The sequence below is a fragment of the Podarcis cretensis genome (assembly GCF_951804945.1).
Source record: "Podarcis cretensis genome assembly, chromosome: 4".
NCBI classification, from domain to species: domain Eukaryota; kingdom Metazoa; phylum Chordata; class Lepidosauria; order Squamata; family Lacertidae; genus Podarcis; species Podarcis cretensis.
Genome location: NC_137173.1, coordinates 69,094,787 through 69,106,054, shown reverse-complemented (window position 1 = coordinate 69,106,054; position 11,268 = coordinate 69,094,787).

The window sequence follows — 11,268 nt, the reverse complement described above, 5'->3', positions numbered from 1 at the left end:
GCGCGCTGCAGACGGATTCGTTCGCACAATCCAAGATGGAGGAGGTGCGAAGCGGCACAGCGAAGGACGACGAGTTCCAGATACGCGACGGACTGCTCATCCGCAAAGGGGCCCTTTACGTGCCGGGAGACGACCTCCGCGCGAAAGTACTGCAGCAGTTACACGACGCGCCCAGCGCCGGGCACTTCGGCAAGGACAAGACGGCGGAATTAGTAGCCAGGGACTTTTGGTGGCCTAAGATGAGGGGAGAAGTCGCAGATTACGTCACTAGGTGTGACACATGCCAAAGGGCCAAACCAGTACACAAACCGCCGGCGGGACTGCTGGAACCGCTGCAGACGCCGCTCGAGCCGTGGGAGAAAGTGGCCCTAGACTTTGTCACAGATCTGCCCAGCTTGTGGGGCAAAACAGCGGTACTCGTGGTCGTAGACCTGTTCACCAAGATGGCGCACTTCATTCCTTGCACGAAGGTGGCCACAGCGGAACAGACAGCCAAGCTGTTCATAGACCACGTGTTCAAGGTTCATGGCTTACCGCGGTCCATCCTGTCCGACCGGGGTCGCCAATTCATCTTGAGCTTCTGGCAGAAGCTGCTGGGCCTCCTGAATGTCAAGATCAACTTAGCGTCGGCACGACACCCACAGACCAACGGACAAGCAGAGAGGGTCAACGCCATCATGCAGCAGTACCTGAGATGCTACACGAATCAACAGCCCTCGACCTGGGTGGACTACCTACCGCTGGCCGAGTTTGCCTACAACAACACGAAGCACGTGTCCACGGGGGTGACACCGTTCTTCGCCAACAATGGACTGCATCCCAGAACCTTCCCGGGATTGGAGAAAGTGGGGGAGGGGGAGACACAGGGAGCAGAGGCCTTGGCAGAGGAATTACAGGAGGTCCACGAGCAATTCCGAAGGCACTTAGAACTAGCAAAACACGCCTACAAAGTGCAGGCAGACAGGCACAGGAGAGTCGGGGAAGACACCCAAGTGGGGGACTGGGTCTGGTTAGCAGCCCAGGCAGTGCCGGCCAGAACGTTAGCTAAGAAGAAGCTCGGACACAAGCAGCTAGGGCCTTACCAAGTCGAGGCACAAATCAATCAGGTAGCTTTCCAGTTGACACTCCCGGAGGGCTCCAGAATGCACCCGGTCTTTCATAGGTCAGTGCTTACACCCTACAAGGAACCCCACAGGTTTCAGGCGCCAGGGAACGCACCAGACCCACCTCGCAAATCACCAACAAGGGGGGGGGGGTCACCGAGGACGGCGCCACTCAATGAGGTCACGGAGATTTTAGACTCGAGATGGGGGGAAGAGGGGGCCAGCGGGGACTCCCAAAGCAGCAGCGAGAGATCAGGACCAGCTCCTCCACCAGAGCGTAGTGGGGGGGAAGAGTCCCATGTGTCAGGACCAGCCTCTCCTCCAGCAGGGAGAGAAGATGAATCAGGGCTGGCCACGCCTCCATCGCAGAGTGAGGGAACGGAGGGGAGATCAGGTCCAGCTAGCCTCTCTGAAGGGGGAAGCAGTGACAGGAGCAGTGTAACGGTCAGGAGGAAGGTTGCCGGCTGGGCGCGCGCGCCAAGTTCGAATGTACAGGCGCGCGGCACAGCAGGTAACCCGGATTGGGAACCAGGTCCTAAAGCCCGCCGGAGGGAGGGGGAAGACTCAGGGGACTCAGCGTCAGAAGAGTCTAGAAAGGGCAAGACCCCAGCGGACAGGCGGACCCAGAGGAGGAAAGAGCAAAGGAAGAGGTGGAGCAAGGCTAGAGTCTTAAACTGGTGTCTGGGGGGTGGAGATTCAGACGGAGCTTCAGCGGTCTAGACTCCAAGACGTAGAGCTGCGCGCCGTGGCTTTGAAATCGAAACTGATCTTCAATAAAGACTTTTGTATATAACAAGAACTGGCGTTGGTCCTTTGTGAGCTGGGACCTCGGGCAGCTCTGACAACATGCTATAGCAAATAAGGAAAGAAGTAAATAATGTGGCTGCAATAATAACACTTTTAACATAATAGGGAATCATAGAGTTGTAGAGTTGGAAGGGACCCAAATGGTTATCTAGCCCAAACCCCTTCAATGCATTGGTATTATGGCAATCATAGGTTGGATCCAGACTTAGCCATGCTTAAGTAGATCTGCTGAAACTAATGGGGCTTAAGTAAACCATGATTAACTCTAGATCCAACCCATTGTATGTGCCATTATTGTATATGTGCATCAAACATTGCACATAAAGGGTAGGAGAGTTGTAATTTTCATTACAGTGGTACCTCGGGTTACATACACTTCAGGTTACATACACTTCAGGTTACAGACTCCGCTAACCCAGAAATATTACCTTGGGTTAAGAACTTTGCTTCAGGATGAGAACAGAAATCATGCAGCGGTGGCGCAGTGGCAGCAGGAGGCCCCATTAGCTAAAGTGGTGCTTCAGGTTAAGAACAGTTCTGGTTAAGAACAGACCTCCAGAATGAATTAAGTTCTTAACCCAAGGTACCACTGTAAATAATTTCAATTCTTACAGAGGAAAGGTAACATTAGAAAATGAACTTGAACAGGAGCCTCTGAATGGTGAAATTGGTTATATATTTCCCACATGCAAGTTCCTTGCCTAGTGTTACAATGCCATGTTAAAACAGTATGCACAGCTCATGCTTACTTCCTCTTCTGTGCCTCTTGGTGCTCAAGGTGGTACTCATGGGATTATGCAGGTGGCGCTGTAGTCTAAACCATTGAGCCTCTTGGGCTTGCCAAACAGAAGGTTAGCAGTTTGAATCCCCATGATGGAGTGAGCTCCCGTTGCTCTGTCCCAGCTCCTGCCAACCTAGCAGTTTGAAAGCACACCATTGCAAGTACATAAACGGGTACCGTTACAGTGGGAAGGTAAACTGCGTTTCTGTGCACTCTGGTTTCCGTCATGGTGTTCCGTTGTGCTAGAAGCAGTTTAGTCATGTTGGTCACGTGACCCGGAAGGCTGTCTGTGGACAAACACTGGCTCCCTTGGCCTGAAAGCGAAGATGAGCGCCGCAACCCCATAGTCGTCTTTAACTGAACCGTCCAGGGGTCCTTTACCTTTACCCTTTTTACATCATTTCATGCTCTCAGTAACCTAATGAAGTAGGTTAGGCAGATAGATAGTGTTTGGCCCAAGATGCTGAGCTGAACCCAGGTCTCTCTGCTCCAAGTCTAACTCTGGCTCTTACGGCTTGAATGAGAGAGCAGAAGAATTTACTGCTTCGCATACATTTACATTCTTCTAAAAACATCCTCCCTCTGCCTAATCTAGTGGGTTTCTTGTTTCCTTTTATTTTTATTTTTTTTAATGCTCTTTTCTTGTCTGTAGTGCAGTTAATAGTCTCTCATTATTATAATTCCTAACTGCTACGTTGTGGGAGTATTACATTTTTTGTCAGTTTAAAATTGCTGTGGCCTGAAACAAATCTGCAGTGAAACATCTGTCTTGCCATTTTTGTATAGTTTCAAAGATGGGGGGAAATATAATAAAATCCCCTATGGTTTCAATTGCTCTCCTAACAAGCTGCTACAGAAGAAAATGGTAAAATAACAAGCTGTCACAAAGGGAAATTTACAAATGAAACTTGAGGAACTATTTCCTAATATTTACTCTTCTCCATGGGGTGAAACACTTCCCTTTGAAATGCAGACACTGAAAGCATTTGCTCCCTTTCAGCGTGTTTACTTCTTTTCTTGGCAATGACATGAGCTTGCACAGAAAAAAAGATGACAATGTCAGCTACAGAAAATAAATAAATAAATAAATAAATAAATAAATAAATAAATAAAGTGCAAGTCTATTCCTATCCTATCAGAAAACAATTAAGAGTGTCTAATAAGTGGATGAGTCAAAATTTAATACAACACACATAACATTTTGGGTAAACTTCAGGTATCTTCAGGTTCTGGCTTTCATTACTCCCCAGCATTGCCTATGAACATTGAACAAACCAGGGTCCTCTTTTGCTACAAAATGTGGCTTTCAGAATTATGTGCCTGCTCTGGTTTTAATAACAGCACCGAGAGCTCGGGGTTCTTTGATACTGAGACTGCAATCACCTAACCAATTATTCCAGAATAATCTTACTGATTTCAGTGGAGTTTCTCAAGGTTATGCAAAACTGCCCAGTTGTATAGCTGCTAACCCCATCTCTTGGCCTGAACTGCTCATCCAAGTAAGGGTTTGTGTAGAAGATTACTGTGCATGTATTCAGGAAAAAAGAGGGTATAGGGAAGTCCAGCAGAGCTCATTTGCAAAGCCATCTTTAAAATGATCTAATGGAGAGCTGGGGCTGAGTCGTTCCACTGCTTAACAAAATCAACCAGAATGTTGTCATACTTGTTGCATTTGGATGTCACAATGTGGTCTGTATCTCCTGACATTTGCACTAGAGGATAGAGGAGCGTAGGAAAGAGGGATTGGAGGCAAAAGCTCAAAAGGCCTCAGTTAATTTCTGAGTTAACTTCTTAGAACTTGCTCACTAGGAGCACTCCATGATGCTACTGCTATGGACCTGCCAGTGAAGTCTGTGGCTGAGCAAGCGACTTGAATCTGGGTTTCCCACCACTGGTCCAATGCTCTATCTGCTACACCTGTCTGCTCAGATAACCAGTGTGCTGGCTTTCCATTTGGTAATTTGAATCCTGGATGCAGTGGTTGTTCCTGACTATGCCTGCCTTGTAGATGTGTTTGTTGATGCAAACTTATTTTTCCCTTTATGTTCTGTTTCTGTTTTGAAGCAGTTGCAGTCATGGTCTATCGCTTTGGACCACCTTTACTAGTGTACAGGATTGTAAGCCAACATGTAGCTGGTTGTCTGCATTTTCATTTAGCTTGTCAATATTCCTCAAGTGGCTAACACAAGTACAGTATGTAGGGGACGGCAGGCTAGTGAAAATATGAGCTGTGCTATTTGCAACGTGGTAGTATACTGAATCCATAAATGGCTTTAGATGATATTTCATAACTTTGGATAATATATGCCTGTTGCATACTTTTAAGTGTGAGACAAGACAATTCAGTTGAGTTTGCTGGAGGAAGGATACCTTTGGAAGCCATTTTTAATGAACCAATTTGCTTTATTTTGTAGATTAACATGTCACACTTGGCAGTTCCCCATTGCCTTGCAAAAGTGCATACACAACACATCACAAAGAATCACAGAAATGGGAAAACAGATTTAAATTGGCAGACAGCATTGTCACCTTGTCATGCTTTGTATCAATTAATGACAATTGGCCAGGCAATTTACAACTTTATACAAATTCTGTTCCCTCTGCATACTAATATTAATTTAATTGTGCATTGTGTGGAGTGATTTGCATGTAGAGTGGCATTCTGAGATTATCTGAACAACCATACCATACCACTATGTAAATGAAGCATTGGCCAGTTGAAGCCATTTCTTTTTAAGGACTTAGGCCACTCTCATTTGGTAATTTGCCTGGATACACTGAAGACACGGTTTCTTATTCTATCTTGAAATCTGATTTGAAATCTCTATTATCTATAGATTGATTGATCTATTAATGTATTGTGATTGAGACACACACACTCTCTCTCTCTCTCAGCAAAGCAACAGCTCCTTATATTTCCAGCATGTGTGCCCACATTTAGAACTCTGAAGCTGGCAGGAAGCAGTAGATGGCAATTTGGAACAGCTAGATGGTTAGAATGGAAAGAGTTTAAGTGCCAGCTCCCATGCAGTTCCTATGCTTCTGCTTGTGCCGTCCTTTCCTTGGTGTTGGTTATTTTGTTTTTCAAATGAACTGGGGTGTGTGTGTGTGTGTGTGTGTGTGTGTGGATGTTGCACAGATCTACATGTAATATCTAGTTTGGCCCTTAAACTGAGGAGATATTGAACTCATCTGTCACTGCAGAGGCAAGCACATACATTTATTTCCATATTGTGGTGATGTCAAACTGTTTGCTCCAAGAAAATGAAACATAGTGGAATATTTTACTTGTTGCTTTGGAATTTGCTTTCAGCTCCATTTAGCATTGTTTGGTTTGACAGGCTGTGAAGTTTTCTGCTGTTCTTCTGTCCTCCACACGTTGTCATTTGCATGCTGAATCCCCCAGCAATAAATTCACATGCCCATCACTGCTCCACTCCATGACTAGAATTCACTCTCTCAGGTGCTCAGGATGGAGGCTGGACAAGGATCTCTGTCAGAACTGTTCTTTGTAACCAGGCATTTTTCATACCTGAGGGTATATAGTAAACTTCGTTTGGGTCCAGGATGCATCTTATTCCTTGGCTCCCTTCAGCCTGGTTAACCTAAGACAAAATAGAGAGTGGCACATTAGCAGACTTGTTACACAAGTCATTCGCATAGTCACAGATAATATCAGTGAACCACTCAGGAGCCAGAAGTGCAATTCTGTAGCTCGTAGCATAACAAAAAAGTTATTTATTAAGGCAAATATAGAGCTATCAAAATCATTTTAGAAAAATAAAACTCACACAGCACTTGACTTGGATAAGAACGTATAGTCCAGGGTTTGAACAAGACAGCATATCAAGCTTTGTTTAGTAACCATAGTTCTTTATATCAGGAGTGTTTTTATTAAGCCATTTAGATTACCAGGTACCTGCAGTTACAATACTAAGTGAGGAAGCACTTTCTTTTATCTGTCCTGAACCTTTTCAACATTTGGCTTCATTGGATATATCTGAGTTCCAGTTTATAAGAGAGGGTGAAAATTATGTCATGCCTAATTTTATAAACTTCTACCATGTCTTCTCCTACTCACTTTTTCTGTAAACCCAAAAGCTCAAAAAGCTGCATTCTTTCCTCATAGGGTAGTTGGTCCACCCTTTGCCATTATCTGAACCTTTTTCCAATTCTACAATATCCTTTGGGAGGTGAGGTGAGGAGAGGAGAGGTGACCAGAGATGTACACAGTATTCCAAGTGTGGTTGTACCATAGATTTGTATAATAGTATCATGATATCAGCAATTTTATTTTCAGTTCCCTTCCTAAGGGTCTCTGCCATGGAATTCACTTGTTTCACAGCTGCCCGACATACAGCTGTGTTGGCATCTTCATTGAGTTATTCATTATGGCCCAAACGTCTCTTGGGACGCGGGTGGCGCTGTGGTCTAAACCACAGAGCCCAGGGCTTGCCGAATTCTGGGGTTTACGAAATGGTAATTGCTGGGGGTGAAACCTGCCTTGAAAGCCACAGACCTTCTGAGGGAGCTGTCCAGCAATCATGGTTGAGCTGTTACACTCAGGATGGCTTCAGAAGTCTCTTTAGCATTCTCACCTCCAGGAAACTGTCATGAGCTGAAGAATACCGTTTCCAGACCATCCATTGTCTTTACAAGATTGTATATTCCTGTTTTTGTTTCTTTGTTTGTATTTGTTTTATTGTTTTATTTGTATTATTTGTTGACCCTACCTTAGATCTTGCCCGCTCTGACACTCATAAGCTGCACCTAGGCTGGGTCAGTTCTCATTTCGACTTCAAAAGTGTCAGACTTGGGCTTTTCAAGATCAGCAGGTGGCACATTCCAACACAGGTACTCTAGCTCAACACCCACCCATCCTCACATGCTAATTGTTTCATTTTTGCTGCGATACTTCCCTCCCATCCCCACACATTGCCGGTTTCGTATTGCCACACTAAATGAGCTGCTTGAGTGAGAATGGAAGCTGTCATATTATAGCGAGAGGTCTTATTTCTTTATTTACTTATGGCATTTATATCTTTGTGTGCTTCACTGCTGTCACCAGTCTGCATTTCATTTCCTCCTGCACTGTAGCCTTGCTTCAGCCTGGTTTTCCCGTTCATCATTCTGCCCTATCTAAACAACTGGCTTCTCCTGCTCACTATTCCCAGCCAACTATCCTACTCCTGCCAATACAAGAACTGCCAGGCCTGGAGCCATGGGCTTGACAGAGGAGCTATTCACTTAGGAAGGAAGGTTAAAACTGGAGCCAGGATACAAATTGCAGAAACAGCAGAAGTGGTGCCCACAAGCCAGCTAAGGTAAGGAGGTGGATAAAAGGTCCACCAGCTAGCAGCTGGGCAGTAATTTCTTATTCTAAGCCTGCCACCTGCAGATTTGATGAGCACCTCCGCAATTCCTTCAGTCAAGTTGTTCATAAAATGGTTGGACAACAGCAGGCTCAGGACACAACCCTGCAGCACCCCACTTGTCAGTTTTTGTTTGGCCAGTCAACCAGCTACAATGACCACTCCCCGCTTAAAACGGGGGGAGCCCTTTGCGTGGATGTGCACAGCCCCTGGATCTGGAGCAGCTCCATCAGCATAGGCTTGGCTTTGCCTTCCCTCAGGTGGGATACCTGGAGGTCTCCGCCTACCTCAGTCAGTTGTCCAAATCCCACCTGGGGGAAGCGTTGCCAAGGAGACCAGGCCAGGTAGGGGAGGGATTACCTGCCCACACAATAGAGGGAGGATCTTACCTGGGAATCCTCACTTGGCTCCAGAGCTTCTCCCACCCTACCCACCCTCAGTTAATGTCTTATTTTGCAGGTTAACTTTTCTTCACAGGTTTTGCAGGTTAACTTTTCTTCACAGGTATGCGGGCGCTGCTACGTTAAGGTCGCTGTTAAAGGGCCGGAAAGGAATTTCCCTGCATTGGCAGGTTTCGCCTTTCCCGTAGCATAACGTCACAACTTTGGCGGTATCAGGCCTTGGGCGGAATCCTTTAGTCCATCTTCCTCTTTGCGGCGGCGATACCAGGGCTCCCTGTTAAAGGGGTTTCTGAAGGGAGGCTGTGACCATACTCTGAAAGGTCGTCATTTCTCTCCCCTGTGGCGGCGGCGTAATGGGGGCAGCTATCTCTGCTTGAACATATGTTCTCCAGAGCCGGCCCATCCCCCCCACACACTGGATAACCCTGATGCTCCCTAGGTCCCCGGCTGGGGACTGGGGAGGGAGAATGCCCAATGCCTGAGCCAAGGTCTACCCACATTTGAAATTTAATAAAGTTGTGGCCAATTTAATCCCATAGCACGTTGTCTTGAGTCGTTATTCCACATGACGGGGGGGGGGACCGCTCGGGATCTGGGGACTCCGCCTGTCCACTCAAATCGGCCTGCTAGTTACCTTACTCTGGGCCTCCCCCTCAAAATGCCCTCACAAACGCCCCTGTTTACAAGTCCATGTCATGAGCTCCCAGAGGCTACAATCAGCTAAACAGAACTGCTGCTGACTTGAGTTGTTCTGTGTACTGAATCCACAGCTATGGCTTTGGGGAACCCCTCCCCCATTGAAACTTAATGGGGAAGCAAGATAGGTTGCATAGTTAGTGTTGTGAGCCTATGCTCAGGATATGTATGCATACACAAAACCATATGCATTAAAGACACCATCTTCATTCAAAAGAAACTGAACCCTGGATAAGTGCTGGAATTCCTGAATTCTCTTGCCTCTCAGAGTTTGGGGAGTACACAACAATATTATAAATGTATAACAGATAAACCAGGGACTATGTAGTGGGATAGACAAAAATGATATAGAAGCAAAAGGAGTTTGAGTTTACCGTTTGGCTCTTCATCCAGCTTGAATTATGTTCTGTTAAACAGTATTTTTAAATCAACAGATCTGCCACGAAAAAGAAACGCACAAAGGTGTATTTAATAGTAACAAAATAAAAAGCTTGTTTATGAAAATGAGCTTTTAATTGCTTCTCTGGGACTAAAGCAAATTGGAAGTTATGAAAAGTATTTACATTCAAACTGACTTAATTAGTTTTCATCTGCTGTAGAGTCAAAAGTGCAATGAAATTATCAGAGTTTTCTAGATGTATCTTGCAAAACAACAAAAATTGCTTGGTGAATTAAAATGAAATGTAGAGATCTTGCCCCTTTGGAAATGCACTTTAATAATGCCCTAAATATATTTTATAACATATGCTATGCATCATAATGTGCTAGGTCTAGCACTGTTGAATGCCTGGCACATTTTGAGAAATGTCCTCTGGAATTATCTTCTTTTCTAATCTATGGGGGTGTGAGCAAGTGAGAAAATTGGTGTTTGCCTGAAAAGACCTAATATTTCAGTAACTTCATTTTTTGTGATTTTTAGAGGTCATGATGTGGGTTGGGAGCTCTGATAATAACTGTGGCAGATAAAAGGCAGAGGTAAAAGCATTCCTCTTTCACACATGTGCACTGGTCTCAGATCAGAGAAAGAAGGGAAATCACACTGGTGTTCAGGAATATATGTACGAAAATTGGATAAGCTGTGCATGCATGTGAGATCATGGAATGGAGAGATGTGAAAAGAGGTTTCTGTCCCAAACTTGGAAGCGGAGGGCATTTGTGTGTGTGTGCAGAATTAAATCTGTATTTACAACTGTATTGCTTCTGATAGTACTGCAGTAGGCAAAACTGGATCTTCTTGGGTACATGTTTGTGAATCAGTCCTAAGATAAATGACATGCCAAGATTCTGTAGTTTTAATTTAATTTTGGTACAATTTTAATTCTGAATTGATACAAGAAGATTTAATTGGGAAGTTTTCAGATCCTTAGCACAAACACTAAATTAAATGCTATGCTGTGTAATTGCCCGTGGTATGTTTCTAAGATGAATGGGTGTTTCTTGTCAAGGGTGCTCAGAGTTCTCACAAGGTAAGGAGGCAGTCAATTATTCTTCTTTGTTGCTTTAAAGAATAGAATAGCACGAAACCAACAGTTCCTTGTGTGTTTGTACAAAACGTTCCTCTTTTACCCGGTACCATTCTGAACACAAATAAGGATCTGCTGGATCTTTCAAGGATGCAGTGGTTAGATCTTACCAGGTCCCACAGCTTTGGTGAAGGAGATGCATCCCATATAGATGAGCATAAAAGACGACTTAGGGCAAGATTTGCTCCTGCAGTCTGAAAAGACTATTTTAGAGCATTTTAGACTGCATAGTTTATCTACTATGAAGAAATCTACCCAACTCTAAACTGATTTCATCCGTATTTAGCACGCATGAGTTGTAAACATGCTCATTTGAAGAAAAACGGGGTGTTCCAAGATGAGGAAGGGTGGCATTGAGCAGAATGGTAGCAGATATGGCTGACATGTGGTAGAAAGCTGGCTGAGGAGACGGATAAACCTGTGAAGATTTTTTTTTAAATGTTCAAATGAACTTTTTTTGGGGGAAAGGACTGTACACAAGCATGTATCTCCACAGCATGGGTTTTGAGCACGATCAGGAAGCTCAGGCACAGACCAGCTGCAAGTCTTCTTGTCAAGCAGAAATTACAACAGAAAACAATGAAT